Source organism: Trachemys scripta, chromosome 14, assembly GCF_013100865.1.
Source record: "Trachemys scripta elegans isolate TJP31775 chromosome 14, CAS_Tse_1.0, whole genome shotgun sequence".
Classification (NCBI taxonomy): Eukaryota; Metazoa; Chordata; order Testudines; family Emydidae; genus Trachemys; species Trachemys scripta.
In genome coordinates this window covers 12,464,234-12,480,384 of record NC_048311.1, presented here as the reverse complement: position 1 = coordinate 12,480,384, position 16,151 = coordinate 12,464,234, and the positions used below count along the sequence as shown (strand labels likewise).

At 43.8% G+C, this 16,151-nt stretch overlaps 1 protein-coding gene across 1 annotated transcript in view; it reads right to left on the bottom strand.

The window, feature by feature from the left end:
- Positions 1–15,180, bottom strand: part of NTN1 (netrin 1) — a 267,394-nt gene extending 252,214 nt beyond the window's left edge. The window contains exon 1 of the mRNA XM_034789679.1: positions 14,960–15,180. The gene's annotated coding sequence lies outside the window, so the exon portion shown is untranslated. The remainder of the gene's footprint in view (positions 1–14,959) is intronic.
- Between the last annotated feature and the right edge of the window lie 971 nt (positions 15,181–16,151).

Sequence of the window (16,151 nt, the reverse complement as noted above, 5' to 3'; positions counted from 1 at the left end):
CCGCATTCACCATCACACAACAGCCCTGTTGCAACTACAGAAATGACTTTCATGGAAATGTCTTATCAAGAAAGGATTTAATGTATTTTCATTTTCTTTTAATGTGATTTAGAGTCTGGAAACAACCATGTGTTTGTCCATGTATCCATTTTAGGATTTTATATCGCAGTTCATCATAGTATCTGAGGCCCAGATTTTAAAGGTATTTAGACACCTAACTCTCATTCAGTGGGAGCCAAATATCTAAATAGCTTTGAGGATCTGGGCCCCAGAGCCTAGGGTGGGATCCACCAGAGTATTTAGGATCCTAAACCTCAGACTTAAGTGCCTAATTCCCAGTTTGGGCCCCATTGTTACCCGCAGAATTCCTGCTGAACCTTGCAGGTGCCTAAACTCATTCAGCAGCCAAGTTTTTCAGAGTAAAAATTCCCTCTGCACCTAGGATTCTGCCCCTGGACCTGTGCACTGCTGCCTCCCTGTGGTTGTCTGGGCACCTATCTCCCATCCAACCCCTAGAGCAATTCACAAACGGGGGAAAGATAGGAGTTCATCTGCTTAAGTTGCGTGCAGGGCCTGACCCTGTAGGCATGGAGAGAAGCTGCTTACTAGATTGGGTCCCATTCAAAATCCAGGAGGAGTTGCTCACCTTATAATTTTCAGCCCAGTGGTTAGAGCACTCACCTGGGATGTGAGCAGGGCCAGCTCCAGGGTTTTTGCCACCCCAAGCAGCGCAAAAAAAGATGAACTTAAGAAAAAAGCCGCGATCGCGATCTGCGTCGGCAATTCAGCGGAAGGTCCTTTGCTCCAAGTGGGAGTGAGGGACCGTCCGCCGAATTGCCGCCGAATAGCTGAAATGTGCTGCCCCTCTCCAGAGTAGCCACCCCAAGCACCTGTTTGGCAAGCTGGTGCCTGGAGCCGGCCCTGGATGTGGGAGACCAAGGTTCAGTTCTCCCCTCTATGCTCAAGAGAAAGGGTGCTCCACCAATGGTCTATGGGATATACTACTATGGGCTCCCTCACTCTCTTCTGTTGAAGTCATTGCACTGAGGATAAATAATGAAAAACTGAAGCAGGGAGGCTGGCCATGGGGTCTCCCATCTCCCAGGTGGGTCCCATAACCACTGGATTCTCCTTGGGCCCAGTGACTATTTTAATATTTATCCACAGTGGAATAGTAATTGGCGAGTGTGTCTGAGGTCAGACCCCTGCTCCAGCCACTCTTTCATTATGCATCCATGGTGCAACAGCTTCAACATGAGAGACTGAGGAAGCCCCACATCGCAAAATCCTGCAGCTCAGTCAGTGGCTAGAGCATGCTTGAAGGAGACCCTTGTTCAAAGTCTCTCTCCCCATCTGACAGAAAGGGGGGAAGTCAACCTGGATCTCACACACTGAGAGGAGTGCTTGAACTACTGGGCTAAAAGTTATAAGATGGACACCGACACCACTACCACCATCTCCTCCATTTGGTGTGGAGCGAGGCAGGCACCTAACTTATGCCACACAAAGTCAGCTTCTCCCAAATGTGCAATGTCCTATCCAAATCCAGAATGGACTGTGTAGTAAGTCAGAGTGGCCTCCCTCCAAGCCTGACAGTGAGGGACCACTACACACCCCTGGTGGGTGGAACCAAACCAGCCCCGCCCCTGCCAGAAGTGCATGGGCAGGACAGGAAGTATAAAGAGAGGTCCCCACAGCTCAGTTGGGGCCAAGCCAGGGGAGGAGGCAGACATCTCAAGCCCTCTGAAGGACTCCAGACTAGGCCCCGAGCTGTCCCACACCCTGCCACCGGATGAGAGGAATTACTGGGACGGCCATCAGCCATATGCCCAGAAACCACTGAGGATGTGTGGCTCATGGCCTGCAGTAGGAAGTAGCCTAGGAGAACCAGATGTTAGTCAGGTTTGTGCTGTTGCAGTACAAATCAGTGTGTTTTGATGGGATCCACCCGCCACTATTAGGACCCTGGGCTGGGACCCCCTGCCGCCAACCCTGCCCCTGGGTTGGCTGCCGACTCACCCTAGGCTGGAAGACCTGTGCCTTGTCTGTGGCCTGCCCCAGCCAGGAGGCTGTGGGCCCCTAGACTGTGATTGCTGTCTGCTCCAGCCCGAAGGCTGACGCTAAAGACTGCTTGCTGCTCTGCCCCGCCCAGAGGGATCAGAGCTATAGATGGGGAATTGCTGTCTGCCCCTGCCAAGAGGCTTGGGCTCGAGACTGCTTGGCCCCCACCCAGAGGGCCAGAGCCTCTAAAGCGCCAATTGGCTGTTGTTTGCTGTCTGATGCGATAAGGCAGAGTGGCCTACCTCCAAGCCTGACAGTGAGGGACCACTACAGACTACATTACATTTGCACATCTGGTAATACTCATCCATCCAATATGGGCTAATATCTCATGAAATGCTGGGGTTAGAAATGGGTCCTTGATTTTACAGATGAGCCGGGACTGCCCCTTTCTAACGGGATACAGCACTTGTTTCTAGCTCTGGAGATCATGAAATAGCAGCTCGCAAGGGCTGGGAATTTCAAAACAGCTTAATGGATTTGTACACTTAGATCCCATTAATTTAAATGGGGTTCGGGGAGGAGGGATAGCTCAGTGGTTTGAACATTAGCCTGCTAAACCCAGGGTTGTGAGTTCAATCCTTCAGTGGGCCATCTAGGGCAAAAATCAGTACTTAGTCCTGCTAGTGAAAGCACCGGGTTGGACTCCATAACCTTTCAGTTCTATGAGATAGGTATATCTACATACATTTAAATCTCTTGGATGGCTTTGCAAATCTCAGACTAAACCTGCAACATTACTGTGTATTGGAAATAGAGCTGTTTACAAATTTAAAAGTTTCAACAAAAATAAGGAGGGGAAGAATTCAATGAACTGATAATTTCTTCCATTTTTTTGCCAGCTCTGTTATCAGTCAACAATTTCTGATCATTTCAAAATTTTGATGAGAAAAATTTGCTGTGGATTTTTGGTGGAAATTTTATTTTTATTTATTTTGCAACCACCTTTACTTTTATTAAAAAGCTACTTTGAAGACTTAGTGATTTCATTTGAATTTTTAGCACAAAGGCGGCCTGGCTCTAGAAAGGAAGGTTATTAATTTTAGGCCACAGTTTAACAAGGTAGGAAAATAAAAGATATAAAAGACAGCAAAGTGACTGTGGGGGAGACTTATGAGTCAACATAGACCTCTCATCTTAGATATGTTTCTTAAAATGAAGACACAGAGAATATCAAAGAGGGTAATACCACAGATAAGGTAGCAGACACTGCAGGCTGAGAAGGACTTTAGTGAGTTGATTATGGAGAAGATGAGGTCAGCAACACATGAGGAAAGAATGCATAAATTTGGGAATTTTGTGGAGACAAATATATAGGAAAGTGCTAAACAAATGGTGGGTGAATCAAAAGGGAAAGTCTTTATTCAAAGAGAAACTTGGTGGTGGAGCAAAAAAGTACAGGAAGTGATTAAACTTTTTTCTCTTATCTTTTAACTCTGGCAAAGGTGTAGGAGCAAAGGACCTAGGGGAATACTAGGCAGTGAAGAAATTGGCCAGGAATGTAGCTGAGAAAGCAAAGGTCTTTGAAGAACTTTATGCTAGACTTGGAAGAAAGAAAGGGGAAAAAGATGCATATAGACTGTGACAGCATAGGACAGAAGTACTAAATATATAAAGGAACTAAAGTTCATCAAAGATGAAACTGGTATCATGTTGATTGATGAGTCGCATAAAAGATCAATGGAAAAGGTATTCTGAACAGCTTTTAAATGAAGAAAACCCAGGAGAGCAATGCAACTGCAAAGTGATGAATTTAGATCTAGTGGAGCCTATCACGGCAGATAAAGTGGCAAACGCTGTGAAAGAACATGAAAAATAATAAGGTCCTAAGCTCAGATGGAATCCCTATATAGGCATGGAAAAAGCTTGGAATAGAAGGCATCCATCTCCTGAGATCCCTGTTCAGTTCAATCATGAGAGGGAAAAAGATACCAAACGTGTGGAGGAAAAGTATCTTGGAGCCAATATACAAGGGAAAAGGTGATGCTGTTGGCAGTGGTACAAATTATAAAGATATAAAGCTGATGAGTCATGCAATGATATTGTGGAAAAGAGTCATCAATAAGAGACCAAGAAGGGAAGTAGATATTAGTGCAAATCAATATGGCTTCATGCCAGGAAGGAAGGTCGACAATAGATGCTGTTTTTGTGCTGAGGCAGCTAGTAGAAAAAAATTAGAGAGAAAAGGAAAAATATTCACATGGTGTTGGTTGAGCTGGAAAAGGCCTTTGACTGAGTTTCAAGAGAACTCCTCTGGTGGGGTCTGAGGGAGAAAATGGTACTAGAACTTTATGTGTGGCTCTTTCAAACCATGTATATAGGTGTAACATCAATAGTCAGAACCTCTAGTGGTGAAACAGATGAACTATTGGTAAAAGGTCAGAATGCATCAGAGATCAGCACCAAGCCCTTTCTTGTTTATCCTTGTCCTGAATACCCACACAAGGAATATATGGGAGGAGGCACCTTCGTACATGCTGTTTGCAGATGCTGCCATTCTATGCAGTGAGGGAAAATATAGTCTAGAAGAGGATCTTGATAAATGGAGAAATGTGTTGGAAAGACATGGGCTTAAAATACGCAAAGGGAAAACAGAGTATTATGGTATGTAATTTCAGTATTGTAAACACTGAAGAATTATCCTTGAAACTAGATGGGCAAACAATACCAAAAACGCAGCTTCAGGTATCTGGGTTCCAGAATCCAGCAATATGGAGGATGAAATTAGAGCTGGGATAAAAAATTCCTGGCTCAAATGGAGAGAGATAAGTGGTGTGCTACATGACAGGAAGATACCAGTAAGATTAAAAGGGAAAGTCTACAAAATGGGGGTCTGTTCAGTTTTAATGTATGGCACTGAGTGCTGGGCAACAAAGAAGAAAGGTGAGCAAAGGATCTGTTCCACAGAAACGCGACAATTGCGAAGGATAAGTGGTGCAAGCAAGAAAGACCATGTGAGGAATGTATGTATTAGAGACATGCTCAAAGTAACACCCACAACTGAAAAAATGAGAGAGTGCGGGCTCAGATGGATCAGTCATGTAAAGCTCAGTCCTGACAACTAAGTGGATAAGAAAGTCCAATAGACAGAAGGCAAGTCCAGTTCTGAAGGAAAAAGACAAGAGAGGCCATCCCCAGAAGAAGTGGTGGGATGTCATAAAGGCAGGTACGTTAGCATGTGGTGCTATAGAGGATACGGCATTGAACAGAGGGAGGGAGAGGGCTCGCAGAGTGGACCCCATTTGATGGGACTAACTCAAGGAAGAAGAAGAATTTAACAAAGTAGATAAGCACTTGGCTGACTTTTAGCACGTCAGTCCCGCTCACTCCAATGGGACTACTCACACGCTTAAAATTAATAAGTGCTAAATACTTTGCTGAATTGGAACCATAGTAACCAAATCATCATTTTAATTGCCTCAGCATTTTGAAAATAATCTTCCTGTAAAACACGGAAATCCATGACACTGTGGCATGATTTTCTCTTTTCCCCAGTCTAAGTCCCACCCTAAAAAGCAGCTAACCTGCAAAAACATATTTCCAACCACGCATCAGCCTGCCCTGCTGCTACAGTTGTAGACAGATGTTAGAGTGGCCAGGTCATACGTGAGCAGCAGGCTGACGAGCCAGTTGAGATGGTACAGGAAGGGTGCCAGCTCATGAGAGTTCTCATGTTGAAAGCCCATTGTGCAAGGAGTTATGGTTTATTTGCTGCTTTCAACTTCTTAGTGAAAAGGTGCATTCCCAGGTGGCAGCATCTTTGTCTGCCCCTTGGACTGGTCTGTGCAGAGAGTTATGACCTGTTTGCTTATTTGGCACCTGTACTGCTTGCACTGGAATCAATGAGAGCTTTACCATTGATTTCAATGAGGATCTAGTCTGTAATGCTGGACCTGATCTCCATGCTCTCCATCAACGCCTAAGATCCAGATCCTGCAGAAACTTATGCACATTAGTTTTACACATTGTGAGTAGTGCTATTTATATTAACGGGACTACTCCCAGTGCAAAACATTGAGCACATGTGCAAGTCTCTTCAGGATCGGTGCCTGAGTCAAGGATGCAGAATCAGGCCCACAGTGACAGGCAGTGTTTAGTTTTGTATGGTTCTCAAGCTGCTTCCTTACACAGTTTGAAATCAGGATTCTCCACCCTCATGGTGCACTGGTTTTCTTTTATACTTACATGAACAAGATGTGTGCAGAATGCCTGGTGTGTATGTATAGTTATTTGCGTAACACTATACTTAGGCTTGGAAGGATTCGATTTTTATCTGTAAATGTCGATCAATTTCACCATGCACATACACTGATGAAAAAATATTTCCATCCATAATAATTGAAATGTACAGATAGGCAAAGTAAGAAAAGTGCTGCTTGAGAATTGATTAGGGTTTGATTTAAGGCCATTTACATTGTGTATTTTGATGTATGATGTTGACAAATTAGTGTTTTAACAGTTATAAAACTTTAACGTTTTGAATCTCAACATCTACTGTCATCAAATAAGAATGGTAAAACCCATAATTTTGCACTATGAAAATTAAATTGATAAAAATTTTAAAAATGCTTAAAAGTGAACATAGACATGATCCGTCAAAGTTATATAAAAAAATATCGAAATCTGTCCTCCCTGATTTTACTATATAGATTGAGGAGCGGTGGCCGAGTTGTTAAGGCTCTCGACTACAGTTATGGGTTGGACGATCTCACACTTAAAGGCTTCCTCCAGTTCATTCTGCTGCAAAACAAGTGCCTGATCCATTGTGACGCTGGCCAAATCTCTCCCTTGTGTGTCGATGGCTATGGAAACTGATGCACCTGCGTCAGCCTCATGAACCATCTGTAGCTTAGATCAAACTTTGACTTTGATATAAGGTGGGCATTTATAGGCCCTAGTTCAGTAAAGTACTTAAGCACACGCTTAAAGTTAGATATGTGTTTAAACACCTTGCTGAATGGGGCCATAATTATCCCAAAATGGAGTGCAATTAATTGCTCTTCTTATATACTAAGTTTCACTAATTGAATATTTGATACTTACCTTGTAGAACCTTTCTCAGATGCATTTATCTAATCCACACACTTTATGATCCTTCAAAAAAAAGGGGGGGCAATCTCTAAACACTTCTCAGTAAAGATTTACAAGCAGAGGTGCCATAGCAGTGAGGGCTCATACTTCTAGGATTTTGTTATTTTTACAAAATATACTGTACTATGCTTATGGTGGGTGACCATAAACCACACTGAACAATTGTCAAAATAAATGGAAAAAGTAGATCTGGTGATGCATTAGTCTTGATTTTTTGTGTATTTGCTAACTTACTTGGTAATTCAAAATAGTCAGTAATTTGTAATCGTCTTGTTGTCATTAATGTGAATTAGTTAGAGTCTCCTATTATATATTCTTGGGAGCATTCACTTCTTGAGCGCCTCTGGCTGCTGCATGCAGTATTACAGGCCTTTTCCTGCTCCTGGCTCCCCTGTAGGTTATCAGCCTCACTTGACAGGAGTGGCTCAGCCCTTCAGCCAGATCATACAATCAAAGTGAATCCCTTCAGGGGTAGCAAAATTGCAACAAACCTGTCTGCCCTCACTAGGGTCTTCAGCCCCAGCTCTTGGCCCTTTAAATTCAGCCCTTCACTTGGGCTTCCAAACAAGACTTGTGCACTTCTCTGGGCCAAGTCCTATATCTTTATCCATTCCTTCTAGATTTTAAGATCTCTGGGGGAGGAACTGGCTTGATATTGGGGTACAGTACTGCACAGAGGACACTGATCAGATTGGAGAGATGATAAATAGGAATAACAATTCCTTACATAGCTAAAACTCCCATTTCATTGACTATTTTGAATGAGTAAGGCTGAGCAGGACTGGGCCTTTTAACAGGATTGGTGCACACACACTGCAGAGAAAATGCCCAGCTCCCTGTGCTGAGGACAGAACCGAGTAAACTTAGACCATGCCTGACAGGTGTTTGTTCAACCTCTTGTTAAAAACCCCCAGTGATGGGGGATTCCACAATCTTCCTTGGAAGCCTGTTCCAGAGCTTAATTATCCTTATTGTTAGAAAGTTTTTTCCTAATATCTACCCTACATCTCCCTTGCTGCAGATTAAGCTCTTTACTTTTTAACACTATCCTATCCAGTGGACATGGAGAACAATTGATCACCTTCCTTTTTAAAACAGCCCCCTTAGCATATTTGAAGACTGTTATCAGGTCCCGCCTCAGTCTTCTTTTCTCAAGGCTAAACATGACCAGTTATTTTAACCTTCCCTCATAGGTAAGGTTTTCTAAACCTTTTATAATTTCTGTTGCTCTCCTGTGGACTCTGTCCAATTTGTCCACATCTTTCCTAAAGTGTGATGCCCAAAACTGGATACAGTACTCCAGCTGAGGCCTCACCAGTGCCAAATAGAGGGGGACAATTACTTCATGTGTCTTATGTACTGCACTTTGGTTAATAGACCCCAGTATATTAGAGTTTTTTGCAACTGTATCATATTGTTGGCTCTTATTTAATTTGTGATATACTATAACCTCCTGATCCTTTTCAGCAGTACTACCACCTACCCAGTTATTCCCCATTTTGTAGTTATGCCTTTGATTTTTCCATCTTAAGTGTAGTACTTTGCACTTGTTTTTACTGAATTTCATTTTTATTGCTTTCAGACCAATTTTCCAATTTGTCAACGTCTTTTTGATTCTAATCCTGCCCCCAAAGAGCTTGCAGCCCCTCCCAGCTTGGACTGATCTGCATATTTTATAAGCAATACTCTCCACTCCATTATCCAAGTCATTCAAGAAAATGTAGAATAATCACAGACCCAGGGCAGACCCTTGCAGGACCCCACAAGATACGCCCTCACCGTTTGATAGTAAACCATTGAACAAAAGTTTTTTTCAGCCAGCTGTGTACTCACTTTATAATAATTTCATCTAGACCAGTGGTTCTCAAACTTTTGTATTGGTGACCCCTTTCACACAGCAAGCCTCTGAGTGCGACCCCCACCACCATAAATTAAAAACACCTTTTTTATATTTAGCGCTATTATAAATGCTGGAGGCAAAGCGGGGCTTGGGGTGGAGGCTGACAGTTCATGACCCCCCTGAGGGGTCATCACTCCCAGTTTGAGAACCCCTGATCTAGACCACATTCCCTAGTTTGCTTATGAGACTGTCATATGAGACTGTGTCATAAGCCTTACTAAAATCAAGACATAGCACATCTACTGCTTTCCCCTATTCACTATGCCCGTAACCTTGTAAAAGAAAGAAATTAGATTGGTTTGGCATGATTTGTTCTTGACACATCCATGCTGGCTATTGCTTATTACCCTATTATCCTCTAAGCGCTTACTTAGATTATTTAATTATTGATTATTTAATAGTTAAATAATCTTATTGATTATTTAATAGTTTTTTTCCAGTATCTTTCTAGGTATTAAAGTTACGCTGACTGGTCTATAATTCCTGAGGTCCTCTTTGTTCTCCTTTTTGTAGTCAGGTACTATGTTTGCCCTTCTCCAGTCCTCTAGGACCTTACCCGTCTTCCATGAGTTCTCAAAGACAACTACTGATAGTTTCAAGATTTCCTTGCTTAGCTCCTTAAGAACCCTAGGGTTAATATCATCAGACCCTGCCGACTTGAATACGTCTAACTTATCTAAACTCTTTAACATATTCTGGTTTGTGTTCCTTCCCCTGTGTTGTTAATATTGTGTTGAGTATCTGGTCACCATTAACCTCCCCCCCCCCATCAAAATAGGAATTAAACACTTCAACTTTCTCAATGTCATCCATGATTAGTTCTTCTTCCCCATTAAGTAGTGGACTTACACTAGCCTTCATTGCCTTTTATATCCCTTGCTACTTGTAACTCATTTTGCACCTTAGCCTTTCTGCTTTTGTCCCCATATGCTTGAACTATTTTTTTTGTACTCATGCTTAGTAATTTATCCATGTTTTCACTTTTTGTAAGACTTCTTTTTGATATTCAGGTCATTAAAAAGTTCTTGATGTAAGTATATTGGCCTCTTAGGGTCTGTCTACACCACGATTAAAAACCCGTGGCTGGCCCATGCCAGATGAGGCAGGCTTATAGGGCTCAGGCTAAGGGGCTGTTTAATTGTGGTGCCCCTTAGCCAGAGACCTGCAAGCCAGATTCAGCTGGCATGGGCTAGCTGCAGGTGTCTAACTCCAGTGGAGACATTCCCTTACTGTTCTTTCTTTCCTTTGCACTGGGATAGCTTTCCATTATGCCTTAAATATTGTCTCTTTGAGAAATTGCCAGTTCACCTCAGCTGCTTTTTCCCTTCGATTTTCTTCCCATGGGACCTTACCTACCAGTTCTCTGAGGCTGTTAAAGTCTGCCAACATGAATACATCTAATTATCTAAGTAGTCCTTCACCTGTTCTTTTATGTGCTTTCCTGAAAGAAAAGGGAATAATGGGGAAAAGACGTCCTACATAACCCAGCGATATTGTCTCTGTAACTGGGGAATTAAATAAGAGTTGTTGCTGTTCTGACTGCATATGGTTATGTTCTAATCTCAGTCATCAAGCCATGATCAAAAAGAAAAAGGAATTGATGAATCTCAGATGGGAAATGCCTATTATCACCATCATCATTATAATCAAGGATAATATATAACTACATGCAACATGTCTCTGAGCCTGTGACATACATGGCAGCATTTTAAATGGACATTAAACCTTCTGAGGATATATCAGCTCATGGTTATTAACTGTTATTTATTAATTAATATAATGTCAAATTAACCTTGCGCTGAAATATCTTTCAACGGGTTTAAAGTCAAATTAAATCACTAATCAGCAAGACAGACAGCAGGTAGCAACGTATTAACACTGATTACTAAGATAAAATATTTCCCCCAGCTGAGATTCATAAATTTCTTTTTCTTTGCAATCAATTTGTTATTAAAAAGTATAGAAGAAGAAGAAACCGCAGCAGCAGCAGTATAGGACACTATAAAAGCAGAATCTGTTGTGCTTTTGGGCTGGTATATTCACATAGAAACTGTAAGATGCCTCACTACAATTACAAGACCCCTTTTGCCCCCACGTTTCCTCTCCCCTTTAAGTCAGCGGGATCCCCCCCCGCCCTTAGGGAGCAGGCCCTGGACACAGGAAGCGTCAGGCAAGGCGCTACGCTACCATATGGCTGTGCAGCCCATCAGGGAGGAAGCTGCCCGCCTGAAAAGCCGTCGGCTCCGGGGATCGCAGAGGGGGTTGGGGGCCAAGCCTGTCACGGGGGCCATGTGTCCCGCTGACTGCGGGGAGGAGCGGACGGGGCTGCCGGTCGCTGGGAGGGAAGGTGGGTTAGTGGAGGGGGATTAACAGCGACTCTCCTTGGTCCGCATGGAGCCCGCAACCCGGGGAATGAACCTAAGAAGCGATCCCGGAGCTCACAGCGGCTCAGCCGGCTGGGTTTGAAGCCCCGGCTGCCCGCAAGCGCTCCCGCCGCCCTGGCTCGCTGGCCGGCCTGGGCTGAACGCAGGGGCCCCGGAGCGCGGCGCCCTGGCTCGGCTGGAGGCGGACACCTACTGCGGACGCAGCCGGAGCTCCGAGCAGCCTCCTGCCCGGGGCAAGCTAGCACTGTTCGCTCGAGAAAGACTCGCGATCCCTGATGCGCTCGGGGCCTTTCGAGCCCGCGCCGCTGCTTTGCAATCTTGGTCCGCATTGCAGGGCACCCCCCGACTGCACTTGGGCGCGCGGGCCCGGGGGGGTTATATGGAGAAGGAGCCGGCGCCTGCAGCTCTAGTGTTAATGTCCTGCACAGATTTCTCCCTGACGTGAAGAAACCATCCGCTGCCAAGATCTAGGGGGGAAGGGGCCAGTGCCTTGAAACCCGTCTAGCAAACAAACGGCTACGAATATTTGCTTAAAAACCTCAATACTGTGGTTGGATTGCTATGGAACAACATAACCACACGATTCAAACGAATCCGATGGGATCTTAATTTGTGCGGGTTTAAATTATGAGCTGCTAATGCAGGGACGAGGGTTTCGGGGAGTAACTTTCAGAGAGAAAAACATTATCAAATGAATGTGTGTATATATATATACACATAGAGAGAGATCTAATTGATTAGCTTTCAGAGGATATACCATTACAAATACATTGATATATTTATATTCAGAAAGGGAAATTCAGTCAGATAGATAGATTAGATAATTCTGAATGATATAGAAGGCTGAGTTTCCATCGGTGGATCTATTTAATGTTTTCTTTAATTCGTTAAAGATTCTGAGGACACGGCATATCCTCTAAGCAAAAAGTGTTTGTAGAATAGATTATAAGGGAAGAATTTACTACGTAAGAAAAGTGTGTGTCATGTCATAGCAGTGGTTTTTTTGTTTTTTCTTTTTGAACGGAGGGAATTATTTTAGCCTTTTCCTTTCTTTTCGCCGTGCGCGAAGCAGGAATTGATAAAACGGCCCTATTTGATAACTGGGGCTGGATCTAGGCAAAAACTCGCCCCATTTTTTTTTAAAGTTGTGCAAACTGTAACGCAGAGCCTGTGAGGCCATGGTGCGTGCTCTCCGATGTGTTCCTTCCCTCCTTTCTCGTGACTCTCGGGAAAGAAATAGCGAATAGTACACTTAAAATCCCGTATTTTTTCCCCAGGTTCTCCTTCAAACACTTGTTGCTCTTGTCTGCACAGAGATATGGTGACTGAGGAAAACCCGTAGCATTTTTTCCAGTTGTGCCCGCTCCCCCCCGCCCCCAAAAGAAGTTCGCATCATTCAGCTGCCTTGCAAAAATTCCTCTGTGGGGAGGGAAAAATGGGTGCTAGCATAAGATAGCTCTACGGGTTAATTTTATCAATGAATATTCCTGCGGCTTGCTCTTTGGTAACCCCCCTTGCTCATATCTACAAGAAAGAGGCTGTGAAAGAATCTCTCTTGTCTACATCAAACTAGGCTTTTTTGGGGGAGAGGGGGTGCAAACTGAAAACTCTCACTTCGAGCTAAATTTCACCGTTGCCTCTCAGCCTTTCAAAACCTTTCCCTAAAGGTACCGGTTCAACCCTCTCCGTAATTAGATCCAACGTGAAACCAATTGATCTCGCTCCAGTCGATTTCTTCCCTCTAACGGGAGCTGCTGCCTATTCGGTCAGTTTCAGGGCTAAATATGATTCCCCACAGGAGCCTGTACACGGGGTTATATAACCCCCTCACCCCCACCCCCACCCACACAGACACACAAAGTATTAAAAAGAATCCTGAAAATCTGAACATTCTAAAGCGGCTTGTAGGGGAGTTCTGCCTCCGAGGAAACTCCCCTGAAGTTAACGGGATCCGATCCTGCTCCCAGTAAAGCCAATGAGGAGTTTTGCCAGGCTATGAAGTGCAGAAAACGACGGCCCTGCCTAGAGATATGGAATGGCAAAGTTTAATCGGTCTCAGAGTTGAAGGGCAAATGAATATGTTCTTCTGCTCTGATCCTGTGATCGTTTTGTGGGGCTCAATTTTAGATCCTGCTCCTTCCAGCTCGGATTTGAGGCCATGGTGAGTTCGAGGTGAAAGGATTGGGGGGAGAGGGGGCGGGGGAAGTGAGGGGAGAAAAAAGGAGGAACTCGAGGTAATGTATTTAAATCGCAACTTTTAATAAAATCTACACTATTTTAGAAGTCAAATAACTTCCAATGTTTGCATTCTTTACAGCTTTTTTCTTCTATTTTTAGCAATAAACTATTATTTTCACATCTGTCTGCAAACTATTTCTTTTTATTTTTAGGGGAGGAGAACACGATAAAATCTTCCCCTTCCAAAAAATATTTTAAAGCTTTTTTTTCTCCCCCAAGTAATTGTAAGTTTTATGGAAATCCAAAGAAGACCCCAGTTTGAAATAATCAGGAGCGATTTATTCCTATAGACTGACAGTTCTTTTGAACAGTAACCGAATGGCATTTTCTGTCTTTCTGAAAGCTTTTCTTCCAGATTTTGTTCAGATTAGGCTAGGGAGATGAATGCAGGCATTATCCAGCCCAGTAGCTATTCTGAAATGCCAAATTAATTACCAAGGGCTGAATCAAGGCGATGGGGACTGGAAAGAGGGGCGGCGAGGTGGGGGGAACAGTTTTAGGTGTGAAAATATCTGTGTAATATTTTAAATCCAGATCATAGATTAAAAACGCGGAAATTCTGACTGGTGTGATAGCGGGCAAAGGGTAGGAGTTCCGTTTGGTTCGGCATGGCTGGGGAATTCTCTGAAACCCAGGCCCCTCCAGCCACTTGGTGACTTGGTTTAAATTATTGTTTCCTGTCGCTCAGAAATCAACACACTTTTATAAAGCAGCGATGACCTTTCAGATTTCAGGTGGAAAATGATGTCAGAGGGAAATAAAATCTGCTTGTACTAATAACTAAGTGAACACGATTAGCAGTGGAGTGGGGGTGAGGAGGGGAGCTCCCCTTAGAAGGAGTTTGATAAATTGTTTTTGGCAACAAAAAGAAAGGAAAAAAGAGTTGAAAGAAAGGGGGTAAAGACACCAAACTTCAAACTCAAGGACACTGAATCTCATGACCCAGATATTCACCATGCTTTGCTTTTATGTCCTCCAGGGCCAGGAGGAGTTTATGTCTGAATTTCCAAACCCGTCGTTTGTTTTGTCTCCTTTCTCACAATAGTAAACAAGCCCCCACGAAAAGACACGGGTCTCTTTCTGCCTAAACGATACAAACAATTATCTAGACCCCAGCCTGCATGTAAAACGATAGCGCGGACACACAGATACACACGCACAAAGTTTAGCCCTCAGGAAATTCAAACACGAGAAAGCAGAACGAGAAGCAGCAGTAATGTCATCCTATTATACATCAAATAAAAGGCACTGGATCTCCTCCAGGCAGAGTGCAGCCGGCTCTTACCTTCTGAGAGACAGCCCAGTGCTGGAGGAAGTATTAGTGTATTCCGCTATTTAGGTCTCACAATCAGAGAATGATCAAGAGTTTGGGGAGCACGTCCCCTTTAAGATGCTCTTCCAAAATAGCCCACCACGTGGTGTCTAGCCGACTCTCCTCCTTGCAAAGCAGTCCTCTACCTGCAGAGAAGCCCCCAGAGCTGCAAAGGAGACCTAGTGAGCTAAGGAGTGGGAACAAGGCTCTGAATGGGCAGGCTGTGTAGCTGAAATTTGTACCATGTCTGCTGTGGCATCTTGCCTTCGGCTGGGCCATTGGGGAGGGAGACTGTTAGGGATTTCATGCTTCTGTGAGCTCCAAAGGGCTAAATCAGGGAACCCTCGCACATCCAAAAAATGATCAACCAGTTGATTCTCTTGGGCCAGTTTTGTTTTCAATGAAAAGATAAAGGAGGAGGGAGGGGGAGTGTGCGTGTGTGTGGGGGTGTTGTTCCAAAAACTTCCCAGCACACAAACATACCTGGCATGGTTTGCATTGCCCAGTGCCGAAGGTTACAAAAATACCACAGAGAACGGGTGGAAGAATAGAATGCATGATTTAAAACTCTCCTCACAGGGACCAGGAATGCTGAGTGCTTTCAACTTAGCAAGTGCCGGAAAAGGCTGGAAACTTAGATTGGGGGGATGGGGGGACAAGGACAGAAAAATAACTTGTGTGTGTGTGTGTGAATTATACTCCTTAGAAGTTGCACAAGTAGCAAATTTGCAGGAATGTGTTGACATTTCCATTTGCAATTAGCAAACAGGGAAGGTTTGGTATATAAGGTGTTTAAAAGCTCCATACCCTACTAGAAATCTGAAGAGGGATATAACAGGGAAAATTAGAAAAGGAATTCTGGCTAGCAGAAATTTTCTCTGCTGTATTCATACCCCATGTCTGTGTTGTTACTAATATAAATATATTTCAGCTCCCAGTTACATTTTATTATTAGTAATAGTATTATAGCAGTGCCTAGAAGCCCGGATTGGTGAGGGCCCCGTTTTGCTGGGTGCTGAGAGGACTGAAAACTTGGAAAGCACCTGGACCAGATGGGGAGCATGGATTCTGTTTGAAATGCCTAACAACTCACCATGACTATTTACTTGAACAACTTAATGAAATGTTTGAAGAATGGGTGCCCAAGATGGATGGTAACAGGGAG